Raw genomic sequence first — 12,186 nt, 5'->3', positions numbered from 1 at the left:
CTGCAGAACAGCTGGATGTGGACTGTGAGACCTGTGGGACCATTTTTTACTGACAGAGGCTGGGGCAGGGGGGCCTGAGGTGGATAGGATCCTGACCCTCCGATGTGCCAGAGAGACCCTGAAGTGGGCGGTGACCCTGGGGAGTCTTGGAGGGTGGCAGCTCATGTGCCTCTGCCCCTCAACCGCTCACACCATAGCCACTGAGGAAAACATTTGAGCGTAGCAGAGCAGGTAGGTGGGAGTTGGATCCCTCTCTGTGCTGCGGCGAGGCCTGCTCCTGTAAAGGTCTGAGGTCAGTTGTTGAGGCAGTGGACTTGGTTTCCTCATTTTTCTGTCCCTCCTCCTGGCAGGGCTTGGAGAGTATGTGGTGAGCTCGGGAGGGATGCCATGGATGTGGTGTTGCCTGCTCTGGGGGCCCCCCTCTTGATGTTATAGTAGGGTGCGGTTGGCAGCAGCTTAGCTGTCCTTGCGTGTCGGCTCTGGGCTAGTGCACTGGCACAGCCTGAGGAGCAGGAAGATTCTGAACCTCCCCTGTGTCCCCGCCACTCCACCAATGCCAATGCTTGTGAACGTGCTTTGAATCTCTGGCTACTTAATCCCTGAGGGGGGGACTGAGATCACGAGAGTGGGGTACCAAAGACTGCATTGTTGGGCTGCCTAGAAGCACATCACACTGTGTGGCCTGTAAGTGGATTGAAGATTCTGCTGGCCCCTGTCAGCAGACTGGACGGATAGTCTGCTCTGGGACGGTACCCCTGAGTCATGGGGCATCATGGGGGATCTAGGCTGCATTCTCTGGGCCGCCAGGAGGTGAACCCCCCCTTGTGAGCAGGGAGATGGATCAAGTGAGTCATCCACAGGTGACAAATTTGACCAAAACAAGCGGACATCGCAGAGACATGACAAGACTTGCTCAATCGCATAGTCGCAGTGGTACTAGATCTGAATCTACCACAGGATGACCAGAAGAAGCTGGCTGGCTGAGTGACAGAGACAGAGGGTACCCTTGAGGAACAACCCAAGTTGAAGGCCATGGAGGGGCAATTTTGTACATTGATGAACAGTGTGGGACCTGGAGGAAAGGGCTGAAGACTCTGAGGGCCGCTCTCACGGAACAATATTCGGATTGTGGGGCTTCCGGAGAGAGCAGAGGGCTCAAAGCCAGTCTCATTATTTGAACAGTGGCTGGCACAGGTAGTGGCTCCATCGGTTATCACCCCACAGTATCAGATTGAGCAAGCGCACAAGGTCCCGCGAGAAGACTGCCATCGGACTCCTCCCTAGACAGGTGGTGCTTTGCTGTATGAACTTGAAAGACAAAGAGACAATACTGAGAGTGGTCATGGGCGTGGGCCCGCTGCACCACAAGAATGCCTGCATTTACATCTTTCCAGACTATACCCTCCTGGTGCAGCACAAAAGAGCATCCTTTTTGAGCATTAAAAAACGTTTGAGAGCGGTCGGCCTCAAGTATTCACTACTATACCCAGCGAAGCTCAAAGTCAATCAAACAATCTACTTCTTTACGGAACCATCAGATGCCTTGAACTGGGTTGAACAGAGACAATATGAATCATCCACGCCAAGCCAGTCAACAGGAACAGAGAGGAAGCAGTACACTAGATGGCGTGATCAGGGGAAGGCGAGATCCCGCACGGAGGGGGTTCCCTCACTGGAGCAGATGTGAGACCAGCAATAGTGCATGCTGTCGGGTGTGACACTCCTAACGATGGAACGCCGCTCCCCCTGTCTATCGGATTCACTTATGACTCACGCTCAGGCACCTTTTTTTTTTTAAAGGTTTTATAAAGCGCTCAAATCACCCTGGGGCATCATGGCGCTAACTAGGCAGAATACTACTGAGGGAGAAAGAACAGATAATAGAGGAAAAAGTGACTTTCAGCTGTTTCCTAAAGACATTGTAGCTTGTGATTTTGCATAAAGCATGCAGGAGCTGATTCCAGTACCTTGGAGCTAGGAATGAGAAGGCTCTACCTCCTGTACGGACAAGCCTGATGCGGGGAATCTGTAATAGGGGTGGGCGTAGTGCACGTAGCGGGGCAATGCGAAGCTCTGCGAAGTGGGGGCCCGCTACGCTCCCTCTTCCTGTTGACGCCGACTTCTTCAGACGAATGCACATGCGCGGGCGCCCGCGCATGCATATTTCCTGCGAGAAATGCGCATGCGCGGGCGCCCACGCATGCACATTCGTCTGAAGAAGTCGGCACGTCAACAGGAAGAGGGAGCCCCAGGACGCCGCATCCAAGGTAAGTTCCTTTTCTTTTATTTTGCTGTATTTAATCCTAAAAATATGTTTGCAGAAGAGGGCGGGAGGGAGGCAGGTGGCGGGCAACTTCGGGCCGCCACGGAGTGAGCGTAGTGTTGCCTACTACGCCTACTTTGTGAAGCGCGAAGTAGGCAACACTACGACCACTCCGTGGGCGGAGCGAAGTGCTACGCCCTCCCTTAATCTGTAAAAGATCCTGAGTGCTGGATCTAAGATTCCTACAAAGAGAATGTTTCTGTAGTTTTTCCGCAAATACAGGGGGCCATTCAGTGCATTGTATGTCAGGCAACAAATCTTAAAAAAGGATCTTTTCCTTACTGACAGCCAGTGCAGTTCCCTCAGCAGAGAGAATGAAGATGAGCCTGCAGGTTGATTTAAAATCATTCTGGCTGCTGTATTTTGCACTACTTGAAGTTTGGCCAGTACTGTCTCTCCTACTTCCACAAGCAGGGCATTTCTGTAGTCCAGGCGGCTAATTACCATGGCCGGTACTAATGTTCTACGATGAGGGATGGGAATGTAAGGTAAAAACTTGATCACCTGATTCACCCAGCAGCACCACCTCACTTATTCTGCTGACCGACAGCAGACTCTTTGGTCTTACATCCTACTTTTATTCAATTGACAGTGTTGCTGATACTGCCTGCCTTGTTCCTTTTGATGAGCTCTTGTCTATGGGTACAATTGTTGGCTAAGATTACTCTAATCCTTATTGCAAAATGTTGATGTTATGATGGATCGGACCACACTGACTGTGTGGATGGCTTATGGGCTTCCTGCTTTCCCTAACTTCTTTCCTCCTTGAAGGTGTTTGATCTATTGGTGTTGTGAGGGTTGGAGCACTGCCCTTCACAGCTGGTTGCCCCCCCTTTCTTTTTCTTCTCACCTATTTCAAGTGGTCCTATCCATCTCCTCTGGACTGGGGGATCTTGTGTGGAGTACTGGTGGGAAAAACTCTTGTAATGGGTCTGTTGGTTTATTGTTCGGGTGACTACCTATTTATGCTTACCCTGGGAGGGGAGTTGAAAACATGGGGGCAGATCTGCAAGAAAGTGCAGCAGCGCAGCACCGTATGCCCTTTGTCTGTGCCACGCTGCAGCACTTTCAGAGCACAGGAAAGCAACACATTTACAATGATTTGTCACATTCCTGTGCTCTCCCCTGCGCTGGCGCGCAAACAGCTGCAACGCACAGGTGGAGGCACCCTTGCACCATGATGCAAGGATGCCTGCGTTATGGAGAGATTGCTTTTGTGCAGGAAGGTGCCCCTTTCTGCACAAAAACAATCACTACAGGCATTTTCCTCTTTCAATGTGTGCTGTAGAATGCAGCATGCATTAAAAGAGGAAACAAATTAGGAGAAATGAAAACATTTCTCCTCGTTGCGCCTCGCTACGCCACCCCTAGGGTGGCGTAGCAAACTGACGCATTTCCAGGATTACAATTTCTCGTAAATCTGGAAATGTGTCTGGTTCCATGGGTATTGCATGGGAACACCCACAGCAACACCCATAGAACGCCCCTTTCACGCAAAGTGCTGCATGTAAAGGGGCCATATTTACAAGGATAGGAAAAGTCACGGATTATGGCTTTTCCTGTCCTTGTAAATATGGGGCAGAGAAAAGCGCTGCCAGTGCGTCACAAAAAGTGACGTACTGGTAGCGCAAGGGGATTGTAAATCTGCCCCTTGGTATTTTATGGTTACGCAGGGCATGAGACAGTCAACGCATGAGTGCCAAGCACTCCACTTACAGCTTATTATCCACAGAATGAGGAACCTTAGTGTCATCACCTGGAACGTACGGAGGATGGGGACCGCACGCAAGCGTCATCTGGTACACCAGTATCTGCGTCGGCATGAAACACATATTGCACTGCTGCAGGAAACACGTCACAGGTGAGTAGGATGTCCGCTTAAAAAAGAAGTGGCGTGGACAGTGTTACAGCACAACATACTCCGGATTTGCCAGAGGGGTGCTACATTTTCGTGGAGGATGACCGGACAGCCACTTGATATTCCTGGGTAGTGTCTGGGGGATGAGGCAGAGCTGGCCAGCTCTTGAACCTGGCTCCTGCGCAGTGTGAACCCACCTACACCTTTCACGGCAATACAACAATCCCCAATCAATACGGTCTTCACCCAGAGATATGCATTCACAACAAGCTACAAAGGGCTCTATCACCCATTTCCTGTTGCCCGTACAGTGCACATAAAAGCCTTCCTTGAGGACCTAGAGTTGCCCACTATTGTTTGCGTGGCCTGAGAGGAACTGCAGCTGCCCCTAAAGTATAAGAAGGTATACTAGTTCCCAAGTGAATGGAGATTTACCAGCCTTAGAGGGAGGACAGCTAGTGCAGACAGTTCGCGAGTCTCTTAAAATATCCCTCCCGAAGCCTTCAAAGACCCACTCGATGTGACACCCTTGTCAATGCTTTCCACAGATTATAAAATACTTAGTAAAGCAATCGCTGGTCGGCTAACAGCATATATGCTGATGTTTGTGCATAAAGACCAGAATGGCTTCATACCTGGTCGATCGACCACCCTAAACATACAAAGACTACATAGAGTAGGAGAACGGGCTCCACTCTATTGGCCTTTTGCCACCTGCTTGGTAATAGACCTAGAGCGTGTATTTGACACCACTGACTGGGAATACATGTTTGTGGGACTTACGCGACTGGGGCTCCCGAGGAGTCTGCTTCGACACATCAGCTTCTTCTACACAGGCCCTAACGCCAGGGTTAAAATGGGACAGCTCACCTCGGCCCCTTTTGTAATCAGTCAAGGCATGGGCCAGGAGTGTCCATTGCCCCTGCTTCCATTTGCAGGAACAGTGGCCCAGGGTCTGAGGCACTCGCGGGAGGAATGGGGCATACATATAGGCACTGAACTGCATGCAGTCTCCCTATTTATGGACAATGTCCTCCTTTACATACAAGACATCTGTCGGGACTTGGAAGCATTAACTCAGTGTTCGAACGCTTTCAGAATGCTTCAGGGCTGAGAGTGAACTGGGACAATACTTGCCTTTTCCCACTGAGACCGATCTGCCCGTCGCAACTCCTTATGGACTTCATGAGGTGCTAGGGAACCAACCGTGTTCCGATATCTAGACATTCGTATCTGCCAGCACCTCATTACGTGGTTTGCACGCATGATGGCCTCTAACTCCCAAGAGTTGATGAGGCCCACGAAACTGCATTGGGAGTGAGAAATCGGCCGACAGATCACACTTAATGAATGGGATAAGTTGCTCATCTCTCCCCGTAAGCATTCCTGCAATGCGAAATTTCAATATTTTCCACACAACATCTTATACAGGGCCTATATCACCCCCAAGCGACTGCACCAAATGCATTAAAACGTGTCTGTGTGACCTACATGTGATTCTAGCAATGCGGATATGGCACACACGTTCTGGAATTGCTCATAGGCACAAGCACTATGGGCGGGATTGCTTGGGATTTACCGATGGGGAGACAGTGGAGAGGCGCAACAACCCGGTTCATAGACTTAGTCCTAATTATAAGTAAGCGCGCAATTGCCATGAATTGAAAGAACGCCCACCTCCCGAGCATGTCCTACTGGTATGCGGCAATGCGGAAATGGACAGGGCAGGGTCCACAGCGCTGAGTAGAGTTGCAAATCTGCTCTGAGGGACCAGGGGAGGTGGGTCAGGCAGTGAGTTGTGACTCTCCTCTCCCCCCCTCTCTCATTGCACTCAATGCCATGCCTGGGATGCCCCTGCCCTTATCGAGCCTCGTTTCCCCTTGTGTATGTGAACAGAGCGGCGCTGGACTGTTGTATGTGCGCCTAATGCAGGGTGTGTCGGAATTGGGGAGCTCGATGCCTACTATGCACCTGCTGCATGGGACATATGGATATTAGATCACATTGCTTGGGGGCGAGGACATCAACCTTCCTTCTCCTTCAATGAAAGTCCTGATATCTCCATCCCCTTCTCTTCATATTCCCCACCCCTTGCTGTATCTCCTTTCACAACACATGTAGAGCACTGTGGTCTTCTTCCCAAACCTTGAGGGACTTTATCAGGTCACCCTTCCTTACCTTGTTTCTCAAGTGGATCCTTCTGTCCCTACACAGCTCCCGCAGCTCATCTCTTCTGAGGGTGAACAGATGGGCCATGCCGAGTTCCATGTTTTCCTTGCTTAAGGTGAGTTCCCCAAAAAACTTTCAAGACTTTTGGAAAACGTTGTCACCATTTTTTTAAACTTTTTCAGCAACTCTTTGACAACAGTGTCTCTGAAGATTTTGGAACTGGACTGCTGGTTGGAAAAAATAAGAATTACTTTTTAAGTGTCACATTGGGCAGCATCTCATTAGATTCCATCTCTACCAATTGTATGGTACTACTTAACAGAAGTTCTGGATCCCACAGCTAGCCACCAATGTGAGGAAAAGGGGTGTATTATATGATGTCGTTGTGTGACCTTATTGTGTAATGCATTACCATCCCCCTTATGACCAGTCAGGTATTGGTTGTTAAACCTTAGCTCTACTTTCAGTAGCAGTGGCTCTGAACAGTCAGGAACAGCCTGAAAAATCTGACACCAATTTATAAATATAGATTATATTGTTATGAATTTAAGGACATTAAAAATAAAAAGATCCACCAAAGGGTTCTGGAGAAATAGATTTGACAAAAAACAGTAAATCAACACCTTTCACTTAACTGAGAACAAGCATCTGGAACTTTCACGAATTTGACACCTAGAAAATTTTTCAAGGAAAACCTTTACAAGTTGGTATGGGGATTACTTGGAGTTATTTGACCAACCAACTCTATAAGGTGCCAGTGAAGGGGGCCAGCATGGTCCAATAAAACAGTTAAATCAATCCCGTTCCAGCATCAGTGGTTTGCCATTGACTTCTATGGAGTGGTCCTAATGTAAGGGATACAGAATGCTGAAATGCTCAAGGATGCTGAAGATGCTGCACAGTCGACAAGAGTCTTCCTAGGGCTACTCCTTGGTCCACAGTCCAGGTGACGGGATTCGGACTGTCAAGTTTATAGTAAACCCCAGCGAATGCGGAAGGTCCATCATAGCATGGAGGTGGGAGATGACTGCCTTGGACGGGCCTGCCTTCAACAGCTAATCGTCAAGGTAGTGGAAGACTGGGAACCTGGCATGTGAGCTGTAACCACCAACTTCACCTTGGTGAACACCCCAAGGGCACTGGAGAAGCCGAAATGGAGCGCAGCAAACTGCTGATGATTGTGGACCACTGTGAACCACAGATCGCGTCTGTGGGCAGGTAGGACGGGAATGTGGAAGTAGGCGGCCTGCAAGTACAACTCTACTATCCAGTCTCCAGGATTTGGGCAGACAGAACCTGAGCTAACATGAACATTTTCAATTTCTCCTTCTTCGGGAAGAAATTGAGAGGGCACAGGTCCAAAATAGTGCAGAGGCTGCTTTCCTTCCTTGGCACTAGAAAGTAGTGGCATTGGAACCATGCCCTACTTCTGATGTTGGCATCCCCTTGATGGCTTCTTTGGCCCAAGGAGCCTGAACTTACTGATGGACGAGGGAGAGGTTGCCCTAGTTCGGCCGCTTTGAGAAAGGTAGCATGGGAATGGAGGCATGGGTGGCGGGATTTCTAGCAAAAGGATGGAATAACCCTGCTAAACAATTTGTAGTGCCCCCTTGCGTTCTGCTTTGGACCCCCAGCAGAGCAGGTGATATCGGATCCTGCCTTCAACTGGGTGCCCATGATAGTACGAGGGCAAAATTAATTGGATTTGAGGCTACAGGCTTCCAAGGGGGGTTGCAGAAAGTGGACCTCATGCTGTGTGTCCCAAGAGGATTGTGTGGACCATGTCCAAGGCAGTACAGGGGCATCAGTTGGCCTTGTTGACTGAGAAGGTATGGATGTAGTTAGTAGCCCCTACCGTAGCCACAGAAGGGGAAAAACGCAGAATGAGTTTGGTTTGGAGTCATGGATTGGCCCAAAGACGTGCCATTGTCTCGGCTGTCCATAAAGCTCTCCAGCACTGAATCTGCCTTGTCTCCAATGGATGCACTCTAAGGTCATGTCTATAAGGGAAGCCTGGACATCCCCCAAAAAGCCAGTAGATCTCAGCCAGGCGTCACGCCTGAGTGCCACTGACAAATCGTTCTGCCTAGCGAGTCGTATCTAGTCTGCAGCAAATGATACACTTTGCTGTATCTCTGCAATCTGCATTAGCCTGTAACATTATGGCTCGGACCTCCTCCGAAACTATGGCCACTACTTGCATAACCGAATTACAAGCTGTTAGAACGGGGGGCCTCTAGTTGGCAATGGTATACACCGTAGTCCAAATAGGGGCCCTTGCTTCTAGTCAAGGAAGGGGGATACACTACTAAAAAAAAAACCTGCTCACCCTCTTGGTAGCTTGGCACGAGCGGACAGGCTTATTTCAGAGGCAGTGTGTAAAGCATCTGTGAACACCTACAGTAATACAGTGACAACACTACAGATGGACACCACACAGGTCGTGTTATAAAAATAAGTATTTTTATATAGACTTAACACAAGACAAACAAAAAAAATCCACAATACTGTACTCAAGATATGTTCAAAAATAGGTTATTCACTTAAAATCAGCCGTCCGCGAGGTGTGCGGCGTAGGACCCGGAGTCATACAGACTCCCAAAGAACAGTACCTTGCAAAAGAGATGAAAAAGAAAGACAGCTCAAGGCGTCGGGGTGGTGCGGCTTGGTTGGCGCAGCGTGGCGTTGTGACTCGTTTCCTTATGACCCCAGGGGAGGTGTAGACTTGGTTCCTTACTGCAGTGCAAGGGAGTAGAGACAACGGTTCCTCACTGCGTCGGGGAGGTGACGTCACAATGGCGCCCAAACCATGGTTCCTTACGATGTCGTGCTGTCAATGGATTTTTGATCACCCACGTCGAGGATCGGCTCCGCGATGTCGATGTCAGCTTCGGAGTCGATGCGGCCCAGCAGCAGGCGTCGGGACCAGGGCACAAGTCAGACCAGCGCTCCCGGCTTTGGTCAGGTTACGTCGTCGCTCCCTGGCGTCGATGAGGCACGGGGGCCGGTCTACGGTGCAAGTCGGAGCAGGGCTCACAGCATGGGTGCAGAAGACGGCATCACTCGCCGGTGTCGGTGTTGCAATTTCCTTCTGCAGCAGGTAAAACCGCAGTTCTAGATTCAGGCAAGCAGAAGGGGTGAAGTCTTGTGTCCCTGAGACTTCAGGCAGGAGGCAAGCTCAAGTTCAAGCCCTTGGAGATCTTTCTCAAGATGATGAAAAGCACACACAGTCATCTTCTCCTTTCTTTGGCAATGAAGCAACCACTGCAGGTCAACAGTACGCAGCATAGAGGTAGTTTCCTCCTTCAGTTCCAAGGTCCTTCTGCTCAGCAAAGGGTCGTCTTGATTCCCAGATGTGATCTAAAGTCCTGGGGTCTGGGCCCCACTATTTATACTACTATTCTCTTTGTTCTCTGAAGGCAGAGAGTGTCTGTGCCTAGTCCAAACCAATTCTGTGAAGTCCTGGAGCACTTTATTTACATGGGCTCCTCCTTTCCTTTGTCAGGGTGAGCCAGGGTCCTCAAACCCACCACAGGAGGTGGAGCCAACATTGCGGAAGGCAGGCCCAAACCCTATTCAGACCCAGGTGCTACTCATCCCACCACTCTACCTGCAGATGGGCTGACTAACCCTGCCTCCTGGAGTCCCCTGCCCCTGTCACTTACAAACCCAGACACACAATACACAAGCTAGCAGTGGCAGGCTGGATGGTTAGGCAAGAAAATACCTACTTTCCAAAAGTGGTGTTTTCAAACACAGAATGTTAAAACCAAATTCACTAAAAGATGTATTTTATCACTCTGCGTTCAGGCATACTAAATTCGTCTTCCTGCCATGTTCCCTGGGTCAGTTAAGATTATACGATGTTATAATCAAACTGCCCATTCTAGCCTATGGGAGCAGGTAGCCTTGCAATAGTGTAAAACGAAAATGGCTGTAATTCACTATCAGGACATGCCACACACATCAGGGCATGTCCTACCTCTTACTTACAAGCCACCCTGCCCACAGGCCTACTTTAGCAGTGACTAACATGCTGCAAAGGGAAGGTTTGGGAACTGGTAAGTGGGGGCATTTACCAAGTTGACATGGCAGTATCAGACTGCACACAGGCTCTGCAATGGCAGACCTGAGTCACTCTTTCCGCGCTGCTCCAGTGGGTGGCACACCCAGTGCTGCAAGCCCACCAGCAGTATTTGACTTACATGCCCAACATGTGCGGTGCACTGTACTAGGGTCTGACAGTAAATCAAATAAGCCAATCATGAAGTCACTAATCCATACATCAATTTATCATAGGGAGCACCTGCCTTTGGCACTGATTAGCCGTGGCAAAGTGCCCAAAGCGTCTAAACCAGCAAAAACATGTCAACAACAGAAGAGGCATAGCGAACAAATGGAAGGGAGCCCCACGCCAATGGTGCCAGGTCTAACACAAGCTATGTGGATGCATCAGCCCAAAAGGCATGTGATGTTCACCGACTGCATGCAAGGCTGGTGAAAGAAAATTTACTCTTGCTAATAGTGTCCAGCATCTTGCATTACTTATTCGGTGATGTGCAAGGGAATGCGCCACAGTAGACCTATGGACAACCCGACTCCCAGGGGTGGAGTGCTGTGTGAGGAATATTGAGTCTGCAATATTAGGGTGATGGAGGTGGCCAATTGTATTGTGCAGAGGCACCCTTGTGCACGGCTTGGCCCAGGTCCCGAGCAGGGCATCAGTGAGGGTTTGTTAAAAGGGAGTAGAGGCTATGAGGTGGTGACTCCTGGTGACTTCCTCTGTCAAGACATTCATCGTAACTGCCATTGAGGGCAGTGTAGGTCAGGACCTTAGCCACCCTTCTCACCACAATAGCAAATAAAGCCCCTTCCTCTGTAGCCATACTAACAGGAAAGACCAGGCCAGTGTTTTGGATATTTCCAGACCACTGGCATCTACCAGTTCCTCGTACTAGTTAGCTACTGCCTCATCAAGGGGGTTGATGTAACCATAAAGATCCTCTGATCCTTCACAATCATACTCCACTCCGGGCCTTTTGAAAAAGAAGGCACTGGATGCGACTTGAAAGGTAGAGTTCTGGCAGGAGCCAGAGTCGACGCCAAGCTGGCTCCATATCAGAGTTGGGTATGATTATGGGCTCACACAGCCATGGGGTGTCAGTGATGCTGAGAAAGATGCCGCTGAAACAGGATCCGGCGAACGGCATGGTGCCTTTATAGGCACCACGCATGTCACTCCAAAAGTAGATGAAGCCAACTCAGAGCCAAATGATACCACCTACCAGCACGCAGAGGTACTGCTGAAAAGGTTTCTGGATCCAGTCTGATGCCTGAGGAATATTCTAAGACAAGAAATATGCAGCTAGAAGTCTCTATCAGATATTATTTTTGATGATAGTCCTCACTATGTACTCTCTTTTTTCTGCAAATGCCACAAAGTCTAAAAAAGCTGGTTTTGGTAGAATCAGACATTCTGAAGTATTCTAGGATGTTAAGGGGTTTGAAATCCTCTTCAAATCCCATCTCATCAGTCTGAAAATATTCTGAATATCAACTTTTCTGAGCCAAGCTAAAGGGGACTCCTTTCACACAAGATGGGCCAGATTTATAAAGATGCCCAGCATCACAGCACCTAAAGTTGATGTGTTGCAATGTGTGAGAGGGAGAGAGGAGGAGAGCGCCTGGTCTACAGAAATCTGGCACTCTCCTCCCTTCTCCCTAGTGCCCACACACACACTATCGTACCATAGTGCAAGAGTGTCTGTGTGAGTCTGGCATAGGTTTTGTACTGGAATGGTCCCCTTATGTATAAAATGCAATGCTTAGACTGACT

Source organism: Lissotriton helveticus, chromosome 6 (assembly GCF_964261635.1).
Source record: "Lissotriton helveticus chromosome 6, aLisHel1.1, whole genome shotgun sequence".
NCBI classification, from domain to species: domain Eukaryota; kingdom Metazoa; phylum Chordata; class Amphibia; order Caudata; family Salamandridae; genus Lissotriton; species Lissotriton helveticus.
The sequence above is the reverse complement of the archived record's forward strand: the minus strand, read 5'-3'. Positions refer to the sequence as shown.